The sequence below is a fragment of the Cyanistes caeruleus genome, chromosome 6 (assembly GCF_971803275.1).
Source record: "Cyanistes caeruleus chromosome 6, bCyaCae1.hap1.1, whole genome shotgun sequence".
NCBI lineage: Eukaryota > Metazoa > Chordata > Aves > Passeriformes > Paridae > Cyanistes > Cyanistes caeruleus.
In genome coordinates this window covers 65,590,599-65,612,241 of record NC_141706.1, presented here as the reverse complement: position 1 = coordinate 65,612,241, position 21,643 = coordinate 65,590,599, and the positions used below count along the sequence as shown (strand labels likewise).

General features: G+C 48.2%; 1 protein-coding gene and 1 long non-coding RNA gene across 7 annotated transcripts in view; one reads left to right on the top strand and one right to left on the bottom strand.

Annotated features, from left to right (window-relative positions):
• Window positions 1–21,643, top strand: part of SAMD4A (sterile alpha motif domain containing 4A) — a 94,338-nt gene that overhangs the window by 19,469 nt on the left and 53,226 nt on the right. The window lies entirely within an intron of this gene.
• On the bottom strand, window positions 14,113–17,672 carry LOC147652787 (uncharacterized). The gene is made up of 3 exons (XR_015288642.1): window positions 17,543–17,672; window positions 17,055–17,140; window positions 14,113–16,513 (listed from the first exon to the last, which is right to left on the bottom strand). It is a non-coding gene; the product is annotated as an uncharacterized LOC147652787 (long non-coding RNA).

Below are 21,643 nucleotides of genomic sequence, written 5' to 3'. Positions count from 1 at the left end.
GAGGAGGAAAAAGGAGAGGAAATCCTCCTTAGGGCTAAAGGACAGTGTTGTGTCCCTCGTGCCAGAGCCAGGCAGTGGAGCGTGGCAAGGGCTCGCTTGGGATTCACTGTGGCCACGTGTTTTCAGCTCTGGCCATTTCCCCATCAAAGTAGAAGCCACAGAAATATTTTATTGTGTTGCCATGAGAGAGAGGAAGCATTTTCTGTCTGAACTAACAGCTGGAGCTCAAATTTGGAGCAACCTGGTGTAGAGAAAGGTGTCCCCTGCCCAAGGCAGGGGAATTGGAGCAAGGTGGGTTTTATGGTCCCTCCCAACTCAAACCATTCTGGGATTTTTGGGTTCATTTTTCTTTTTTTTCCAGTGCACCACCAGCTCTGTGCATTTATTTATTTCTTCTAGCACACATTGGTTCACATGCAAGCCAAGATTCCTATGGAAGGTTCCCCACTGAGATCCTGAGAGGACCAGGGTGCATCAGCCTAGGTCAAGAGATTCCCAGGTGGCCCCTACCTCTCCCTCCTTTTACCCAGGAGAGGGCTCCCCTCTGGCTCTCACCTGGAGTCCTTTAGAGCATCAGCTGGGGCGACCTTGTGCAGCCAGGGGAGATGGTTGAGTTCCAGTTTCCATCTTTGGAAGTATTCCAGGGATGTGGAGATGTGGCATGTGAGGACACGGTTTAGTGGTGGCCGTGCCAGTGTAAGGTCTCAAGTATTTTCCAACCTAAACTGTTGCACAGTTTCAGTCTGGAAGTGGGATGGATGGATGGATGGATGGATGGATGGATGGATGGATGGATGGATGGATGGATGGGAATTCTGGGTGTGTTAGGTGAGAAGGTGCCTGCCCACCCAGGCTTGCTGTGAGATGGCTCCAAGGGGACTCCTTGCTGGCTGTGGGATTCCTCATGTCCCAGACTAGGATGTCCCTAACCCAGACCTCTTAGAGCTGCTGCCGTGCTGTTTTTGGCAGGCAAATGGGAATGTGGGCACTGTCTGGTGGTGCCAGAGCTGCTCCCCACATCCAGGGCTGCGAGAGAAGCTGAAGGGAAGAGTGGGGATGTGTTCCCTTCCTCCTCTGGCATGCACATATCCCAGATATATCAGATATCCCAGAGGCTTGGCTGTTGTTTCAAAGCTGCTCTCTGGCTGTTTTAAATTGAGGAGCTGGCTCCTGCAGGCACAGGATAAGTGGCTGTGCCGTGGGGCAGGAATGGGACAGGGCATCTGCAGTGAAGGGAGCGGCTCCTCCTGCTCCTCCTCCCACTGGGTCTCCTGCCCTGTGCATTTCCACCTCACCTGTGATATCCCTGCTCCAGAGTCAAGTCATCAGGAATTGCAGGACCTGGGGGAAGATATTGAGGGAAGAGAAAATGTGAGAGTAAACTCTTGCAGGGTCTCAAGATCTGTGACCCACATCCCTGCATCCCAGATATCTGACCTTGTCCTGTACTTGCATTCAGGTGGTAAAATCTGATCTTCTGGGCTCAAAAAATCACATTGGCATGGGCTTGGACAGCACACAGCTCCTGCCTGGAGAGGCACAGGTTGAAGTCAGAGCATTGCCATCTGACCTGATGCTTGACCTTTTGTGTGCTCTGCAGGTCTGGGGGAAAGAAATTAAAAAATACATCAGGTCTGTGCTGAAGGCAATCCCGGTGGGATGGTTTCATCTTTAGCCCAGGTTTGTTTCTTGGTCCTCTCCTCCCTCTGTAAGAGGGACTGGGAAGATGAATGGATTCACCCAGGTCTTTGGATGGAAAATGCTGCGGTAAGCACAAAGCGTGGTGTGTGCAGCGCTCGTGTGGTCCCTCTTAAGCTGCAGGTAGAAATGTGCTGATGCCTTTCAGTGTGGCTTTAAAGGACACCTGTGCAGCTGGAAGTGTAAATGTAGGAAGAATGTTCAGTCTCCAGCTTTCAAAGCAAAGCCTCGTCATTCCCATCCTCCTGTATCAGAGTCCTCATTGTGGACTAAACCATCCAATCATTCTAAACTGATGGGGCAGGTTTCACTGAGGTGTCAGGAAGGAATTCTTTGCTCAGAGGGTGGGGATGCCCTGGCACAGGGTGCCCAGAGCAGCTGTGGCTGCCCCTGAATCCCTGGAAGTGTCCAAGGCCAGGTTGGATGGGGCTTGGAGCAGCCTGGGATAGTGGAAGGTGTCCCTGGGCATGGCAGGGGGTGGAATGAGATGATCATTAATGTCCCTTCCAACCCAAACCATTCCTGGGATTCTGTAGTCATTACAGATCCCTGCTCAGGAAATGCATTTGTAAGACTCTATTTTTCCTTATCTGACAGTCACAGAGAATTGCAGCTCTTCATCAGGAGCCCTGACTCCCCTCCTGTCATCAGGCAAGTTTAAGCAGAAGGCAAGTTTCTTTGGTTAGGAAAAAATAAATAAAGCCCCACCTGAATTTTTTCTGAGTTATTTTCTCTTTGGTCAAGAATAGCTTGGTAACAAGAGCTAAGGTGTCTGAGCTGAGTACAGTAATTTATTTGGACTGAGTATAATAATTTATTTGGAGCACATTGTGGAAGCAGGAGGCTGCAGTGGCTTTGCAGTGAGTAAAGGGTGAGTAAAGGAGGGAGAGATGGGAGTGGGGGTTTCTGCTTTTGGGGGGTGCCTGGATGTGGCCATCTTGGCCAAAATATGTGAGCCCCCCCATTCATCCTGCATGCAAGGAGCATTTGCCTCACCTGTGCAGGTGTGGGTAAAGGAGGAGATGCTCTGCAGTCCCCTCTGCCCCGAGGTTTCCTTGCAGAAGGTTTGGAACAGCTTTTTGGGCAGAGGTGGGAATTTGTTCCTGTAGGAGCAGGGCTGTCCCTCAACAGGAGATCTCTGAAAATAAATGCGTGTGTTTTTGGTCTGGAAAATACTTTTGTATCCTTAGATCCTCCAGCCAGAAGGGAGCATGCTGATCCTCTGGTCTGGCCAGACAATTGCTCTCCCTCATTCCTCTAGCTGAGCTCCTGCTTTCTGGGTGAGCTGGATTTGATTCCAGCATTTTCCATCAACTCCCTGAAACGGGGTCAGCTCTTGCCTGCTGCTCTTTCCAGTGGGTGATGTGCTCCTGTGGCTGGAAATCCTCTCTCCCACGCCTAACCTGGTACATGTCAGCGGCATTGCAGGGATTTTATCCAGATGTGAAGGCAGATGCTCAGTGCTGAGGGGGAAGGGTGGTTTGCTCTCACCATCCCTTCTCCTGCCCTGTGAAGGGACAGTGATGGGTAGCAGCATCCCTTCTCCCTGCCCATTCCCAGTGGGGTCCCATCTGCATCCCGAGGAGGGAATATCTGGATGGAGCTGGGGGTATCCCCTGCTGGGGCGAGCGGCCGGCCTGCAGCCCATGGAACACACCAGTTGCACGGACTCCAGCCAGGGCCAGCAGCTTCCCTGTGCCAGGTTGAGTGATAAAGGCCTCCTTGTTAATGCACATTGCCTTAAGCTGTGTTTCCACAGCTTTCCGTCTGTTTACCGAGAGTTTTCAGACATGTAATTCCACCGGATCTGGCTGCTTACGGAGAAGGCTGGATTATTTGTGTTTCATAAATAAGGCCAGAAAACACAAGGACTGGAGCACTGAAAGGCAGCTCTGCATCACTCCTGGTGGGTTTCTTTTTTGGTACCACTCTCCTGCCTTTTCCTTTTTAAAATTTATTTCTAACCATAGACCCCCTTTTGTCTGGCCCACATGTTCCCTGTTTTTCAGGTTCTCTCCTCTTGCCTTCAGCTGTTTGTGGCTCTGTAGCTGGACTGTTTTCTTCTGGAAGAGAGTCTTACCTGGACTCCCTACTCCCCTTTCACCTGGAGGGTCCTTTTTCCCAGTGGATTTTTTTTTTCTATATGATAAAACCTTATTTTGAGCTGGGATTATGTATAGTGAGACCTGGATGCCCTTGAGGAAAGAAGTGATCTGTGGCCAGCCTGGGATGCAGGAGCATCTTTTGGCAAACCCTTTCCTGGTGTGCTTGTGGGACTGGTAAAGCTGCTCTTGTCTCAGTGAACTTTTGTGTTCTGAGCTCTCCTTTTTGTCCTCCTGGCCATAAAACCATTGGAGGGGCTGGTTTGTACTGGCACCTGTGTGAGCTGACAGCTCTGCATCCATCTGTCCTCACAGGGCACAGCATCTCTCCCTCATCTCCAGGGGAGCCCTTGGGAAAAGTGGCTCTGTAAAGGTAAAGGAGGAGTTTGGTTAATTAGAGCTCTCTGGACCCTTTCCAGCTGGATACCCAGGGAAGCAGGGGACAGCTTGTGTCCTCAAGCCAGGCACCTGGACCACGGCTCCAAGGCTCATACCCAGACACTGCAGGAGGGATGGTCAGGCTCTGCAGGGGGAAAAACAAACCCTAGAGCCTATTTATTTCATAAAAAGGTTTGTAATGATCCTTTTGTGGTCCAGCCCGTCCTGAAAGCACCTTGCAGGAACAATTAAAGCAGTGCTGGTACAAACGCAGCCATATGTTCCTCTGAGCACGGAGGTGTCGTTTCAATCAGCAGAAGTGTTTGGAGGAACATCTGTGAAGGGGTGGGAGGGATTTCCCAGACCATCAGCACAGCAAGTCCTGTTCCTGTCAGACCCATGCGTGGTCTCCAGAGCTGAGCCAGTTTCCTCCCGTGGGACCAGCTCAGGGAGATGCTGCTCAAAAGGATTTTTTAAAAAAGAGCATTTTTGCCATCTGCACGGCTGCTCGGGGCAGTTTGCAGGACAGCCGACGTGCACAGGAACAGCAGGGCCTGTCCCTCAGCCAGGGAGCCTCGGTTTTCCTGAGCTGGAAAGAATTGTTTTGGATAAACTCTGTAAAGTCTGGGCTTGTGTCGCGGTGGAGTCAGTGAACAGATGCCCGTTGTTTTATGGAGCTGTGGATGAAAACCTGGCAGCTTTCCTGTGGCTGTAGTGGACGGGGTGGTGGCTGGGGATGCCCCAGGGATGTGAGCAGCGTGGAGCTGGTGTTATTTTGGGGCCATGAAGATGATAAAAGGGCTGAAGCACATCTCCCATTAGGAAAGGCAGAGAGTTATGACTGTTCAGACTGGAGAAGACTCCAGGGAGACCTCAGAGATCCTTCCAGTGCCTAAAGGGGCTCCAGGAGAGCTGGAGAAGGACTTTGGAAAAGGGCCTGAGTGACAGGACAAGGGGGAATGGCTTCCCACTGCCAGAGAGCAGGGTTGGATGGGATATTGGGAAGGAATTCCTGGCTGTGTGGGTGTCTGGCACAGGGTGCCCAGAGAAGCTGTGGCTGCCCCTGGATCCCTGGAAGTGTCCCAGGCCAGGCTGGACAGGGCTTGGAGCAATCTGGGAATAGTGGATGGTGTCCTGCTTGTGGCAGGGGGGAGAATGAGAAAGCATCAAGTCCCTTCCAGTGCAAACCATTCTGGGATTTTCTGATTTTTCTGTTTACCTGCTTTGTCTCCTGAGTCTCTGGGTGCTGAAACTGGGGAGCTGAAACTGGGGAGTGTGTGTGTGCCTTGGCAAACTCCTGCCATTCCCATGTGGTTGCTGTATCAACCTACGACCTACAGGATGCCACATCCTCAGCCTGAGAGGGAATTGGTGCTGGGATCATTGCAAGGGATCATTGTGTGGGAAATCCTCTCAGTAACAAGGCCTAAAAGTGATGCTTTATAAACTCTTATCTTCCAAAAGCCCAGCATTTCTGGGGACTTCCCTTGGGTTCCATCCAGACCTACTGTGCTGAGATGCAAGTTTGGGAAACTGACCCCAGAAGCAGGAAAACAATGGGAATCTCTTTGGGCTACTTCTTTTCTAATGGAAAACAGACTTAAGGACTTTGTGTCTTGTTCTGGGGGCATTAAATAAATCTTTGAAGCTGTGCTTGCTCTCTGTCTGACTTTTCAGCAGAGCAGTTAATATCACCCCCCCATTTTAAATCCTTGGAGAAGAACATCCACAGTGCTGAACCGTGGATTTAGGGCTGATGGATGGATCATCACAGCCATGGTGGTTTGGGTTGATGCACTTGGCAATTCTGCCTTTGTTGGTCAGGGCTGAGGCAGGGTGGGGATTGGACTGATCCCACAAAATAACGAGTTCTGAGCTTTGTATTGTGGAACCATCACGCAGCTGTGAACTGCTCAACGCCAAACTTTTATCAAAATTGTGGGACAAATTGTGAACCATGAGAGAGGAACACAGACCTCGAGTCTTGCTCTGGCTTGCTCATACCCATGCTGGATGCACAGCTGGATGTCAGGTCACATCCCAAGCACATGGAAATGTTCAGGTGAGGGTTTGGTGCTGGTTTAAATTGTGTAGAGCAGCACATGAGCTGTGTAACCAGCACAATCTTCAAGCTGGTTACACTGAGAGACTCCAGATGCTGCTAATAAGCAAACTAGACTCTTAGAGTGTTTTTTTTAATGGCCCATGTGGTGTTTCCAATGGCATTTTATGTTTCAGACTTCCTTGGTAGGACAGTGGTAGGATCTAGAAATATCCCAGGCATCAACAGTGTCTCTGTCTGTCTCCCTTTTCCCATCCAAAGATAATAAGAGCTGCAGGGCTGGCCCTTCCCCCAAAGCTGCAGGGCTTGTGTTGCTTTTCCTTGCATATTTTGGCAGGGAAAAAATAGCCTTGAAGTGTGGTAAAAGACAGAAATATGCTGGAGCATCAGGAATCCAACCAGCCTCTTTGAGGATGGAGAGAGAGAACAGAAAGAGGTTTTTTTTTTCCCTTCCTTTCTAAAGGCGTTACGAGCAAAGCTGTTGGGTTTGGGGATGGAGGATCATAAAGCACTTTCCTGATCCGGAGAAATGATTCAAACTGACAGATTTCAAGAGGAAAACAAAACTGGAGAAAAGCTGATTTTTTTATTTTTTTTTTTAGAACTGCTGCTTGCACAGCTTAAAAACAAAAACCTGCATTTGCTTTGCAGTTTTGCTGACATTATTTCTCAGGCTGTGCATTAATGATCTGAAGGGAGTTGTAACTTCTTGACTATTCCATTGGGTTTTTAGACCCATTTTTGCAGCATGGGATGGTTGTTTTTTCTTCACTTTTGTGGCCATTCACAGCAGAGTGGTCGCTGTGCTGATGAGGGGAGTTGGCTGTTCCCTCAGGGAGGGGGACCAGGAGCCTGGTTTTGGCTGCCACAGGGCTGTCAAGGTGTCCAGGGGGTTGAAAAGCCCTCGGGGGCAACAAATGTAGGATTTCAGTCCTTTTTGGCGTGTGCTGGTGCCAGGAATCTTTCAGCTTCTCGTGCTGGAGGTACAAGCAATTCTAAAGTACACCTAAGTGATTTTGGAGGTGATAGTGTCACTCAGCACTGCACACGGAGGGTGTGGAGACACCACTCCAAGGTCTCTGTTTTGGGCTCAGCGTGGGTGTTTTATTGTTGTAATGCAGTTAGGGAAAATGGTATGACCCAAAGAATGCACCCCTGAAAATGCAGAATTGTAAGTTTCTTTCCCTTATCTCTTTCTCCCCAGTTCCCCTTATTGGTTGTGTGAATGTAACCCACCCTCTTCCCCCTGCCTTCAAGAAGGGGTGCTTATCAATACCTCTTCCTCTTTCCCTCTCCGTTGGATCCCAAGAAATAAAGCTGCACTTCCATCTCGGCTAAGGGAAAGGTTAAATTCTTCTTTTCTAAGCTAAACTATCTCCCCTGTTTCCCTGGCTGCAGCTGGGCAGACAGTGCTAACAGGGAAGCAGGGGACATAGAAATTACAGCATTTTATCGGCCGGCAGCAGCCTCAGGTGCCCCTGCGTGCTCCTGCCCAAGTCCCTGCTGCTGTGCCACGGCTCCTGCAGCTCCCTGTGAGGCTGGCTCAGCTCCAGCCTGGTGCAGCAGCACAGAGCTCAGCCCAGGGGAATATGGAATGGGCTGGCACGAAGGAGTCCCTTTGCTGTGTTGTTTATTGGGTATTTTTTTTCTACATCTGTCACCGTGACCCCAGAGTGGCTCCACTCAAGCAGTAAGTGCAGGGATGAACGTCAGATCTTGAAGTGACCAGGAACTCCCTGTTCTCAACAGAAGCAGCTCTGATGTAAACCAGTGCTCTGTTGGGTTTTTTTTTTTTAGGGGAAAAAAGAAGAAATACATGATGTGTCAGTGATGTCTTAATGGAAAAAAAAATAAATTATTTCCAATTGCAAAGTGGAAGGAATCCGGTGCAGAGCATTCTGGGGCACTTCTTGCCCCCTCTCTCTCTCTTTCCCTGCAAACATCCTGGTCCAGGTTTTCTCCCAGGCAGCACTGAATCGTGCCTGTCTGCAATTTGTCTTTCTGCAGAAGGATGTTTTTGCCAATTTTAAACCAGATCTTCAGTCTCTCAAAGCTGAGGTGGCTTCAGACGCCCACAGGTTTTGTTGGATTCTTTTTTTTCCCCCCTGGCATGCATGCTTCCAAAAATGTGTGGGAATCCTTCCAGAGATGAGCACTGTAACTCCAACTTTTGGAGAGCTTTTTTTTTTCCTACTTCTATACATATTTTCTCTCATTAGTGGTGGCAGAGAGCCTGCAGGTATTTATCACAGCATCAGCCATCCGGTTTCTCTGCAGCAGCTCCCAGCCTTTGCACAGTGCTGGGAAACTCAGGCAAAGTGTAGGGTGTAAATACAGAACAGGGCAGATTAAATAAATAAAAATTAAGAAATCCCTATTGTTTAAAGCTTTTTTTTTATAAGAAAAGAATGAAAACGAGACTTCACATGTTGACAACCTGTGTTAGTATAAAAACATACCACGATGAGTTGCTGTGGTTCATATTAAATATTCAAGCGATGCTTGTTTGCTGCCAGAGTGTTCAAGTCACGCTCTTGGGGGTGGGGAGTTTATAGCAAAGTATCTATAAAGAGGTTATTGAAGTGCTGAGTTTTCCTCCTTTTGGGTTGAATTGACCAGTTCTGTTCCATGGCTGCTCCCTTAAAAGCAGAGAAAGTCATCAGGGCTGAGACAAGGACAGGAATCCCCAAGCTGAGGAAAAAAAATCTGTTGCTTCTAAACTCTTGAGAGTTCAATAATAATAATTTTTTAAATTGAAATACTAAAAAGCACAATACAAGCAGAATAAGGTTTGATCCCATTGTTGTCTCCATAAATATTCTGCAGTGCTGAAGCCACCTTGTCACTCCTCTCTTCGGTTTCCACTTGAGCAAAGTTTAACACGTTGCTGCAGAGAATGAGCCTGTAGTAAATATAATGATTCATCATTCCTACCATAGTGAAAAAAGGAGGTGGGGAATGTCTGTCAAGTTCTCCTGAAGTCCTTGAATCAAATGTGTAGGGATTTTTGAATAATCTTGGAGTTACCAAATAAAAGCATTAATTTGAGTGTCAAGATGATATTTAATTGGAAAGCAACTAAAGGGACAGATTCATTTTTAGGCAACTAGCAAAAAAAAAAAAAAGTATAAATACAAAATAAGTTTAAACTAAAGTAATTGGAAATTAATTGAAATTTAATTTTAATTAGGTGACTGAAATTGGATCATCTGGATCCCTGGGGTTCCTATCTCTGTCTCTTTCCCTTTTTTTTCCCCTCTGTAAGGCAGATGTCAATTAATATTTTAAAAGTGCTTTAAATAACTTCATGTCTGCAACCTCTTGCAAGTCAGTGGGACTCAAGTGCTGAAAGGTTTGGGAACCAGCGGGCAGTTGTAGTTACAGAATAACTGCACAGGGGAGGAAGCACTCAGGCCTTTGTGTGCCTGAGATGTCTGGTTTTCCTTAAAAGCAGAAGGAAAAAGAATCTGATTTTGCTGTTCTGCTTTGAAATATCACCTGGACTGGTTTTCTCCTGGCTACAAAGAGGATACGGGTCAGACCTCTTAGGGAAGCTCTTGTGTGCTTTTCTCTGAAGCTCTGGATGTCTGGAGATGCCATGTCTCACTTTTCCTGGCATCTCCAGCTACAATAGTGCCCTAAGGCTGAGCAATGGTGCAGGATCCAGCCTTTGCTCTTGGGGGCTTGGCTTCATGGAACCACAGACTGGTTTGGGTTGGAAGGGACTCTAAAGACCATCTCATCTCATCTCATCTCACACCCTACCAGGAACAGGGACAATTTCCACTAGACCAGGTCACTCAAAGCCCCATCCAGCCTAGCCTTGAGCACTTCCAGGGATGTTTCCACCCTAGCAAGGGTCCTCTTGGGCACCTAGACAGACTTTGGCTCTCCCAGGTGTCCAAGGGGTCTCACCAGGTGCTGCCTCTCCACGGAGAGCTCCTGGGGCTGGAGGAGATGCCTGAACATTCTGCTGAATCCTTCTTGGTCCAAGGAATTCAGGTGCCAAAATACCTCTTCAGGGCTTGTTGGCTTTCCTGGGATGATTAGGATTCTGCCCTGGGGGGTTTTGCCGTGGATCCTGCCCTTGACAAGTGAGGACACAGCTTGTACCAGGCACTGGGCTGATGGAGGAGTGAGGAATGTCCTCAGTCTAGACAGATGGCTCTGGCTCAGGAAGCAGGATGTTTTTGGGAACAGCTTCACCAGCTCCCTCGGGGCAGGGCTCAGGTGCACCCAACCACTGCTGTTTTCACACCCACGAGGCTCATGGCTCCTTCAGCAGCAAGATGGACTGAGATGCTCCAAACACAACAGGACCCAGGAAAAAGACCTGCACCTTTCCCACCCTCTGTTCTGTGCCTGGCCTGAGTCCCTGTTGCATCCTTCCTGCTTGGGAATGCTGGCAGCACGTCCTGGCTGCTCGCCGAGGATGTGCCTTGATGCTTTTTGACTCCAAGGTGCCTTTGCTGTGCTGGGCTAAGAGAAGCGGTGCCTCAAAGATGCATCTTTAATGTACATGAGGAGCTGTCACTTGATGGCTTGAGCTGCAAACCTTCTTGTTGTGGCATAAAAAGAAGGAAGGGGTCAGGAAAGAACAAAGACAAGTATTTTTTTTGGCTGTGTGGTGCTCTGCATGGCAGCTGGTGTGTGCCACACGTGCCCGAGCCAGCACGTGTGACACAGAGGGGTGTGAACAGCGTGTGGAGGAGCCGGTCCCTGATCCCCTCACATGAATTTTGTGGAGTTCCTCCTCCTGCCGTGAGCTCCCAAGCTGATGCCATTTCCTTCCAGCTCTGGGAGCTCCAGAGGAGAAGGGTTTCGCTCAGGAAGTCAGAGCGGCCGCGTTATTTATAGAAGAATTATTTGTTTGGACGTGAATAACCTCGGCGTTCACTGGCAGCAAGCTGGAGGTCAGCTCCTGTCTGCTGCATTCCTGCACCTTTGCTGCCTGGGGAGACCCTCTGGGGTCCCAGGGTGTTTTTCTGGACCCCTGCCCATCCTGGGGCACCCCTGCACCCTCCTGGGGGTGTCTCCTCCCTTCTGCCTGTCCCACACCCTCCCTGATGATCCCTGATGGTGGTGCAGCTCAGAAATCCTCTTCAAAAGCATCTCCCATTTGTGTTTTGGGTATTTTGTGCCCCCCAAAAAAGTGGATAAACCCCCATTTTTCAGCACAGGCTTACAACAAAGACCCCAGCATGTGTTTAGCCACATCTTACTCATTTTGCTGGTTTCCCCATTTCAGCACTGAAGTGAAATCATCCCTCAGCCTTTCACTAATGGAAACTTGGTTTTGGTGCCAAGATAGAGGCAGCAGAACCTGAAATTATTTTTCCAAAGCGCTGGAAACACTGTGAAGCTCCAGCCTCTGTAGGGGAGGCAGGATGGAAATAGTCACATCAGGTTGGTTACCTCTGATCCCAGTTTTCCAGAGATAAGGTTTGAGTCCCCTGCATTATTCTGCAACAAAACAGGTTTGGTTGTCTCTGCTATCAGGATTTTTGTGTTTAAGCTGAAACATCTTATTTTGGCTGACTGAAGGACCCTCAGAAGATGAATGGGTTTCTTCTGCACACTCCCCTGCACTCTTTTTCATTGTCAGAGCAATGTAAGGACTCCTTGGAGTAATGAGGAATCTAACCCTTCATTTCCCTTTTCTTTTTTCCTTTTAAAATCAGGAGAGAGGCCTCATTCCTCCTATTCAGCTGAGAGTCCACGTGAAATAAAATCTCCCAGAGTGCAGTGTAGGGTTGGGTAATGTCATGTGTAACACAGATTTAAGCATCCCCTGACAGGCAAGTGGAGAACAAAACATTTCTTTTTTTGTCTTTTCTCTTTTATATTTTTATTTTTTTAAAAAAAAGATGTGTGGTTTGTTTGTGAAGGGTTTGGAAAACCCTCTGGAGCTCCTTTGCATGTATATGCAATCCTCAGGCATACTTGTCTGACTGTCCTAGCTGCTCAGTTAAAGGTCAAAATCTTGGAGGTTTCCCAGCGTATATCGTCTACCGCGATTATTTTTTCCATATTAAAAAAAGAAAAATACTAAATTTCTCAGTAATGTTTAATTATTTTCCAGTTTGTTTAAGCTCTTGTGGAAAGATCTGTGTTTGCACTGGTGAGCCAGAGCAGTGTGTCCCACTGGAGCTGCCTCCAGCACTAGGGAAGGGCTTTTTTTTTTTTTGGTTTTTTTTTTCATTTTTAAATTCCTTAAACACGATTTGAGTCTGACAAGGGGAAATACTGCACCAGAACATTTGCTTGTGGTTTTTGCTCTGCTCTCCCTCCCTTTCCCTGTGCGTGCCTGCAAGAGAGGGAGAGTGAGGGTTTGTGTGGAGAGAGGGGAGGCACCAACCAAAATTTTCCAGTGGGGAGCTGCTGGGCTTGGCACGCCCGATGTGCCGTCTCCTTGTTGGATATTTAGAGGGAGGTGGAATAGCTCAAACTGGGGTAATTGGGGTTTCTCAACCCGAGCAGCTCTCTCTGCTTCTCCCCTTGTGGCTTTTCCTCTGAGCCTCCCTGTCCTGGTCACCTCCAGCCGATGTGGAGCTTTCCTCGATCCCAGGTGGTTTTGTGTTTGGGACAGATGGTGAGGAAAAGGCTTGTCCCTGTGGGATGGGGAAGGAGAGCACCAGCCCTGGGTCACCACCCCAAGGTGGATGGTACCACATGCAGTTTGGCTTGGGCAAGATTAAAGGAAGGGCTGCTTATCTCATTGCCCCAAAGATTAATTAGAGCAAGGAGCAGAAGTCGAAGGAATGAACTTTCTAGGACTGACTCATCCTCTCTGCTCCTCTCTGGCAGGGCAGAGTGGGTGGGGATGTCCCCAGAGATGCTCCCAAAGCATGACAGTGTCCTTGGACATGGAGCAGTGGCTTCACCCAGCTGTTTGGGTTTCCAGAGCTACGGGATCTGTAGTCAAGCTCACGGCCCTTTGGCTCCAGCAAACTTTGAGGGGCACAGCACTTACACTGAGCCATGTTTGTGGTTGGAACTGATGATCTTACAGGTCTTTTCCAACCTGAATAATCCTATGACTCCGTTGTACAGCCCTGGGAGAATCCAGGAAAGTCCCGTTCTGCTTTGAGGCGTGGGTTTGGTGTCCAAAGGGAGGCAGAGTTTGCTGTCATGACCCTTTGGGGAGTGCAGGGCCACAGATCTCCCTTTGGCAGTTTCCTGCCTGCTGCCTGTCCGAATTGGGCCATCTGTACCTAATTAGGGCAGGGTATTCTTCCAAGAAGCTCACTCTTGAATCAGTGCTGTTGAAAAGTGTGTTCCTTATAGAAGTACTCATTGCAGATCCTCCCAGGCCATTCCTGGGAAGAGCCTCCAACGAGAGACACCCCATCACCCATCCAGTTATTTAATCTTCATTTCATTCACTTACCCCTTACCGAGAGCTCTCCCAGCCCCTCTCCTTGAACAGCAAAAGAATGAAAACGTCAGCTCTCCCCCCGATTTCCGTGCTTTATGACTGGATAGCGGTGATGTACCCACCAAGGAATGCCAGGAACCGCTGCCGTTCGGGATCTTCTCCCGGCCCACGGAAACTCCGCATTCTTGGGCCAGCTTGCGGCACGCCAGCGCATTCCTGCTCCATGAGGTGGAAGCAATACTGGTAGTGTGAGCTGTGATTTCTGTGGCTGGGGTGGGGAAGTGCCGCTTTAAAAAGCCTCTTAATTATATTCTTTCTCGGCAACGCATCAGCGCCGTTTTTAGCCCATTACGAACGCTGAGATTTCTCTCTTAAATCAGCCCGTTTGCTGATTGACCCAGTTCTGCTTCTTTTACTTTTTTTTTTTTTTTTTTTTTTGCCATTACAAAATGTTCTATTTTCAGGCACTTCACAGCCCTTGAAGAAGAAGGAGGGGGGGGGATAAGGAGCCCAGCCCTGTTTCATCCCCGTCTCCTCGCTCGCCCGTGGATGGCGGCGTTCAGTTCTTCACCTGGAAGCACAGATACAAAGCAAGTCCCTGGTTGTAGCTGCTGCTTTGGACTTCTCCATAATTCCCTAATTCCCTGTGCCCTGAACAGTTCTGGTTCTGCATCCATCCCTTGCTAGCAGCCAGGGATGGGGAGGAGATGTGGGAGTGCTCGTGGAGGCCATGAGGGGCTAAACCAAACCCTCCATCAAAAGGAGAGGAGGTAAACTGAATTTGCCACCTGGGTGTGGAGGTGGGAGTGAGGTTTTCACCTCTCTGTGTGAATTTCTCTCTGCAGGCATCTTTTTTTGGCAAGCATTTGAATGGGCTGCCCAGGGCAGTGATGGAGTCCCCATCCCTGGAGTGATTTAATATCCATGGGGATGTGGCACCTGGGGACATGGGTTAGTGGTGGGCTTGGCAATTCTGGGTAAATGGTTGCCCTCAATCTTAGAGGGCTTTTCCAGCCTAAATGATTCTGTTAATAATCATCATGCCCTCAGCAGGAAAGGATGGGAGGGCTCTTCCTCCCACATCTTGTAATAAATCCCCTTGGAGCAAACCCAGGCTTAGGAAAGATGTGGCTGCAGGTTAGGACAGTACCAGCTGCTGGAGACAGTAATCTGGAGAGTGACAGACATGCTGGGTTTGTGATCAATACAATGGGTGTTGTTTATCCTAATTTCTCCCCTTGCCCTTAGACCTGTGAGTCCAGCCCTTCTGTGCACAGCAGCTTCTCACCCTCATTTAAATGCTGATGAATTTGAATAGAAAGTTGATTGGTCTGGTTTGCATATTAAGCAGAAGTTCCTTGGAGGAAAATTTAAGATGTGGCCTTTACCAAAGATGTGGGAAGTCCAGGTCTCTGGACAGGGATAACACAGCAAATAAAGGATGTACTGCCTGGGGGATAAATCTGTGTTAGTCCCTGTCAGCAGGCAGTGCTCTGGGAGAAGTACTCATGGCAGCCTGTGTTCAGGGGAATGATTAAGGAAACTCAGTCATTTAGTTTATCCAGGAGGACACAAGGAATTGATCCATCCATGTATAAATACCGACGTGGGCGCTCTCAGCGGAGGGCGGTAGCTGGTTTTAGGAACTCAAAGGGTTGGAAATAGATGCTGGAGATGTTCAGGCTGGAGATGGAGTTTGGGTTTTTAGCTTGTGGTGTGATTAGCCCTTGCAGCAGCTTGTGAGTGACTTAGGTGGATTCTGCATAGGGTTTAATTTGGGAATGTCAGCTTCCCACAGGATCCCTGGTGGAGATGCTGCAGGCTGGAGTGCAGGACCCCCCAAATGTAAAATTCTCTCTCCTCTTCTGATTCAGTCAGTTGGAGTTAAATGACCACAGTCCAGCCCCTCCTGAGCCTTGCAGTGATGAATCTGTGAACAGTCTCATAGTGGGGGGTTTTGGTGGGTTTATTTTTTAGTCCCTCCCCAGACCTGTCGTGTTTCTTCCCTGAGCTCCAGCCTTGTCTCAGAATGCACATTCTGAAAATTCCGATCCCTTTTCAGGGAGAAGACAGGATGTTCCAACCTCGTGGCAGACCCTTAGGTTACCTGGCAGTGGCTGTGATCTCTCTTTACTTCCTCCCTGTGAAGTTCCCTTTATGCAGTGCCTGGAGGGAGCTTTCTTGGCGCTCTGAACTCAGCTGTGCATGTTCAAGACAGGTCGCACTCTTTTCCCAAACACATCAATAACTGGGCTTTCAACAGGGGTTTTGATCCCTTCAGCCAGGGAAGACACTCAGAGTAAAAGGTGTCACAGGAATCATAAAATCACAGAATTATTTAGGTTGGGAAAACCCTCCAAGATCATCAAGCCCAAGCATTCCCTCAGCACTGCCAAGGCCACCACTAAATCTTGTCCCCAAGTGCCACAACCACACAGCAGTGATGCCCAAGGAGCCTGTCCCAGTGCTGGTCCTGGAAGCATCAGGCTCACCTGGTGCTGCTGGCACCACCTCATTCCCTAGGGATTGCCATTCCCTAGGGATTGCCCCGTGGGTGATGGTTGGAGCCAAGCACTCAGACTCCTCTCACAGGGTTAATCTTTCACAGTTGCAGCCTTTGGGAGGTGTGAAAAAATAAAACAAAGAAAATCCTGTCAGGAGGGCTCCATCCATCCCCTCTTCCTGGGCTATTCCTGGCCCTCCTGATAGCAGGGTGTATTTTTAGAGCCCTGGTCATGTGTTTGCTGTATCTGATGTGCTGCTGTGCCTCCTGCCCGCCTGGGCTCTGGGCTGCACCGACAGCTTCTTGTCCCTGGTCGTCCATGGCTGGTTTAAAGAAAGTTAAAAAATAAAACCTTGAAGGCCTCTTAGCAACCTGTTGGGTTTTAAATTCACCTGTGAAGACAGAAAAATCCCATTTGTAATAATGCATCCTGCAGTAATGTAGTGTAACCATACAGTGCAATACCTACGCTTTTGATCTTCAGAATAATCTATTCTTGCAAAACCAGTGTATTTATTCAAATACATACCTGTAGATTTATAGTTTAGGTTCAAAAAGACCTTTTAAGATCATCAAATCCAACTGCTGCCTTAAGACAACCAACACACTGTACAATACTCACCTTTAGATCACAAGTTGTCAGCTATTTCCTGTGCATATGTGGATTTAGAAAACTGGAAAACTGAAAAAAGTCCTTCAGCTCTTGAGAGGAATCTAAACTGCAACTTAACCAGTTCAGAAAAAATCTTGGTACCCAAAAATGAATAGGCCAATTATCATAAAAGGGTAACATTCTAAAATATTATATATATATAAATATATATATATATGTATATGTATGCCCTGATTCCTCTCTTATTAAATGCATGAAATCACTGGGATGGACACCCTTTTTTTTTCCATGTGGAGTCTTACCTGCAGCTGCTCTCTTACCTGTGCACACATGGAGATCTGTAGGGCCAGGACAGTGAGATACAATGAGCATGTCAATACAATGGCTATAAACCAGAATAAATCTGCTGGGAGTGATGGAAAATCATTCACAAATCACTGGGGGGTCACATATTGCTGCCCTAGACAGGCTTCCTACATGCCAGACAGATAGACAGGAGTGGGATATTTGCTCAGGAACAAGAAATGGAAAGACAGCACCCCAACCTTTGAGTTCTAACTCCTCTAAATCACAGTCATATTGACTTGTTTAAAATACGATGCAGGCAAAATCTGTTTCTCAAGAGTGACTTATGCTGGAGTTAAAAAACAGAAAGCAAATTTTGTCTGCCAGCCAAGGAAAACTTGGATTGGCTATTAAACCCAGGATTTTGTTGGCTAGCATTGTATCTGATTACGTGAAAGTGTGGGAGCTAATGCTTTCTAAAGCTATTTTTCCAGCCTTTCAGGTGCTCTGTGGTATCACCTACTGTAGCTGTTGAGCAAGACTCTCCTCCCTACCAGCCCTGCACCTTCCAATCAAACCCTCGTGCCTTGAGAAGCTCAGGAAAAGCACTTTTTGTCCTTCTTGTTTGTTTTTAAGTAAACACTGTTGTCTGTGTTGTTCTAGACAAAGGGTCTTTAAAATAATTTCACTCATCTGCAAAGAAGGGGGAGAAACCTGTTGACTGTAAACTTCCAACTGGCTTCAGCTGCCAGGGGTGAGAAAGTGTCCCAGCAGGTGTGAATTATCCTGATTTTATTGAACAATAGGGAGCTGGAGCCAGAGCTGGAGTCACAGTCCTGCTTAGCTAAGGAGGATTTCTGCTCTTCTGTGTGGAGTGGACTTCACCTTTACAGAAGATCCATGGGAAGATGTTCAGGGATTGTTTGGCTTGGAGAAGGCTCCAGGGAGACCTTGGAACTGCTTCCAGTGCCCAGATGGTTTCCAAGAGAGCTGGAGAGAGATTTGGGACAAGGAATGGAGTGACAGGACAAGAGGGAATGGCTTCCACTGTTAGGAACAGGGATGGATGGGATATTGAGAAGAAATTCTTCCCTGTGAGAGTGGGGAGGCCCTGGCACAGGGTGCCCAGAGAAGCTGTGACTGCTCCTGGATCCCTGGAAGTTTTTTAGCCAGGCTGGACAGGGCTTGGAGCAATCTGGGATAGTGGAAGGTGTCCCTGCCCATGGCAGGGGTTGGAATGAAGTGATTTTTAAGATCCCTTCAATCCAAACCCTTCTATGATAGAACCCTCTCTTGCTCTGTGGGACAGCATCAGCTGATGTGTGCAGGACTCTCAAGAAGAACAAGCAATGGAAATGTCCCTTGAACTGGTTAGCTTTGAATTTTCTGAATGAGTGTTTTTATCATTATATTATTTATAAAGTTACTGAAAACATCTCCTATATAGACCCCTGGAAAGAGCATTGAGGTCTCTCTGTCTTTCTGCACTGGTGGTGTTGGGCCTAGTTGGACACATTTGTCTTCTCTGCTCTTAAACCTGTCCTCTGAAAAAGATTGTCCTGCCTCCTTGGTCCAGTGCTTGGGTGCCCTTATTGCAAACAAATTTCCCCTGATCTATAAAACTAATGCTCCTTGCACCACTTTGCCCTGAGCCCTCATTTTCTGGAAGCCAAGCTGCCATTGCAAGAGAAGGGAAAGTCCCTGGGAGCTGTGGTTTCTGCAGGACACCTGGGGCTGTGGGTGGGAGAGTGAGGGAGCTGCACTTGGCTCTGCCTGAATTGGAAATGATTCTGTGGGAGCTCTGAATTTCACTCCCATAGTGAAATATTTGCCTTGCTCTCCTGTGTGACAGCACAGTTGGCATCAGGGAAGTCTGGGCTGAAGCACAGGTTTTGTTTTCCTGCAGTGAGGATGGTGAAGGCCCGTGACACACTTTGCTGGAGGTCACCAGTGTTCAGATGGCTGAGATGGTGATAGCTGGGGAGGATTAGCAAAGTTTGGGTTGATACTGTGAACATGCTGTTTATTTTGGGAAATTCAGCAACAAGCTGAGATGTTTGATTATGCAGTTTATCCCCTGGGCTAGGATTTGTTGATGGAATACAGGTTTCATCAAGGAGATGCTACAGGCAAAACCTGAGATCAAAAGCAAGTTCCTGAATGCTGGTTGCTGAGGATCTGTTTTCATACAGCTACAGAGGTATTTGCTGCCTTCTTCCCTGCCTGTCCTCTGCCAGCACTGAGGGTTTTGTTGAGTTCTGAATGTACAGGTGATGTGATTCTCTGAGGTGGAGTGGGGTTGATGGTGGCTTTCTCTTGGTGAGGTTTGTGTGGCCAGTGTTGAACCAGAGTCTGGTTTTGGGCAGTGCAAGGCAGCATTGCCCAGCTCCAGATCTGCAGAGCTCTGTGATCAGGGTGGGGTCTGTGTTCTGCACTGAGAGGGGAGCTCTGACCTGGTGGGTTTGGCTTGGACATTCCTAAAACAGTGGTCAGTCAGATAGGTCCTGTCTCCCCACAACAGCTCAAAGGGCACAGCACTATCAGAAAATAAATGGTTTTTAGGGTGCACAGAATTGAGGCTCTGATTCAAATGTGCAGTAAGGTTGACTTCCCTGCTGTTGGCTGTCAGGTGAAGTCTCTGTGCCTGTCAGTGTTGAAGTTTCATGGGAGTGGTTGCCCTGAGCTTTGATCCCTGGAGCCAGCTGCAGTCACCTCTGCAGAGCTTGGGTTTTTTCCTTTCCCTTTAAGGCCTCACCCCATGTGCTGTGAAGGTGCCTGGGGCATGACAGTAGCCACAAAGCTTGTGAAACAGGCCAGGAAGAAATGACAAACATGTCCTTACTCAGCATCACACATTGGCTGATCAGATGCTACTGCTTGTGTCAGCAGCCTCAGCTTCTCACAGAACTTTGGGGAAATTTGCACTGCTAAGATACCCAGAGAGTCCCCAGCATCAGACTGGCCAAGGTCAGACACTGGCACAGCTGCCCAGGGAAGTGGTGGAGTCCCCATCCCTGGAGAGATTTAGAAGATGTGTGGATGTGGCACTTGAGGACAGGGTTTAATGGTGGCCTTGGCAGTGCTGGGTTAATGGCTGGACTGAAAGATCTGGGATCTTTAAGGATCTTTTCAAACCTAAATGATCCTTTAGGAGGCTGGAGGATAAACCCCAATGTGAAAGGCTAGGAGGCTTTTGGGGAGAAACAACATAGAGACAGCCCCATTCACCTGAACAATCCCAGAGGAGTTACACTGCCCTGTTCAGGATAAGGAGGTGAGTCTGGGTCTCCTCAGCCCACCTGGAGCAGCCCATTTTGGAGGGCAATGCTATGGGAAAGGCACTGCTAAAATGCTCTGATGTTACCAATGAATAATGCAGGAATGCTGAGCAAGCAGTACATGTATCAGAAGGATTTGGAAAGATGTTTTATCTTTAGAAGCAAGGACGCTTCATTAATCTCCCTGAATAATGCCAAGCCATAAATTATATTGGTAATAGACATATCTACGTAATGAAAAGTACCTTCACTTGGTCTTTACATGAAAAGAGGCTGGAAGCAACTGTGGTTTCAGGCAGCCCCATCATCTGTTAAAAAGTTTGCTGAGAGTCAGGGATGGAAGGACCCAGTTGTGTCCAGAGCTACCTTTGTGTCCTGCCACATCATGGCTTGTGTCACTTCCACAGCATCACAGAAAAGGAAAATGAAACAAAAAAAAAAGGTTAAGAAAATGGCTGGGACTTGCAGGGAACTTGCCTTGCTTCCAGCATCCGAAAATATTGAAACCAGCAGCCTATGAAGTCCAGACCACAAGAGAATTTAGAGGCTGTGGTGCAAGTATCCAGGAAACTGGGTTTGTATGGTAAGGCCATGGATCTGTAACCCAGTAATCCCCAGCACTGGGAGAGCTGGGGTGGGTTTGCAGTGCAGTGTGGTGAAGTGGTTTGGCCAGGCTGGAGAAACAGACTTTTTATTTTAAGAGCTGGGGTGGAAGAAAAACCTCCTTGAATGCAAACTTTGCACAGGACACAGCAGCTGCTGGGACTTCGGGTACTTCTGATTCAATGGATTTACCCAGAAACAAAATAAAAGTAGCAGTGTTTTCAGAGGTTGTTTTGTTTTCATCCAACATTTGAATGTTGTTTTCCTCTCTCATATCCCAAACCATCCATGTCCCTTTGCTACTTTTGTATTCTTCTCCTTGGGTTTTTGGGTTTTTTTGGGAAATGGTTTTTGGCCCATGGCTGGAGGTGATGAGTTGCTGCAGGAGCAATTTTGGCTGATGAGCACCTCTGATAACGTGGGCAGGGAGGCTGCTTCCCAATCCCATTAGCAGTGAATGCCAGTGGAACTCCAGTGGTGGGTGGCACCATGGCCAGCAATTCAGGGGAACTCTTGGATGTCACCCACCTGGAGGCACACCTGAGTCACAGGGAGATGATTCTCCACTGCCTCCTTCCTTGCACTAGTGATAGTTTGGCTGGTTGGGGGTGAGGGGATGGTTTTTTAAACCCAATTCTATTTTGTTTGGTGTAGGAGAAGAATCACTGGGACACGGAGCAGTGGGAGATGTCAGCCGTGATGTCAAGGAGGACAGCAGGGCCAGAGGAGCTCTGAATTTGCCA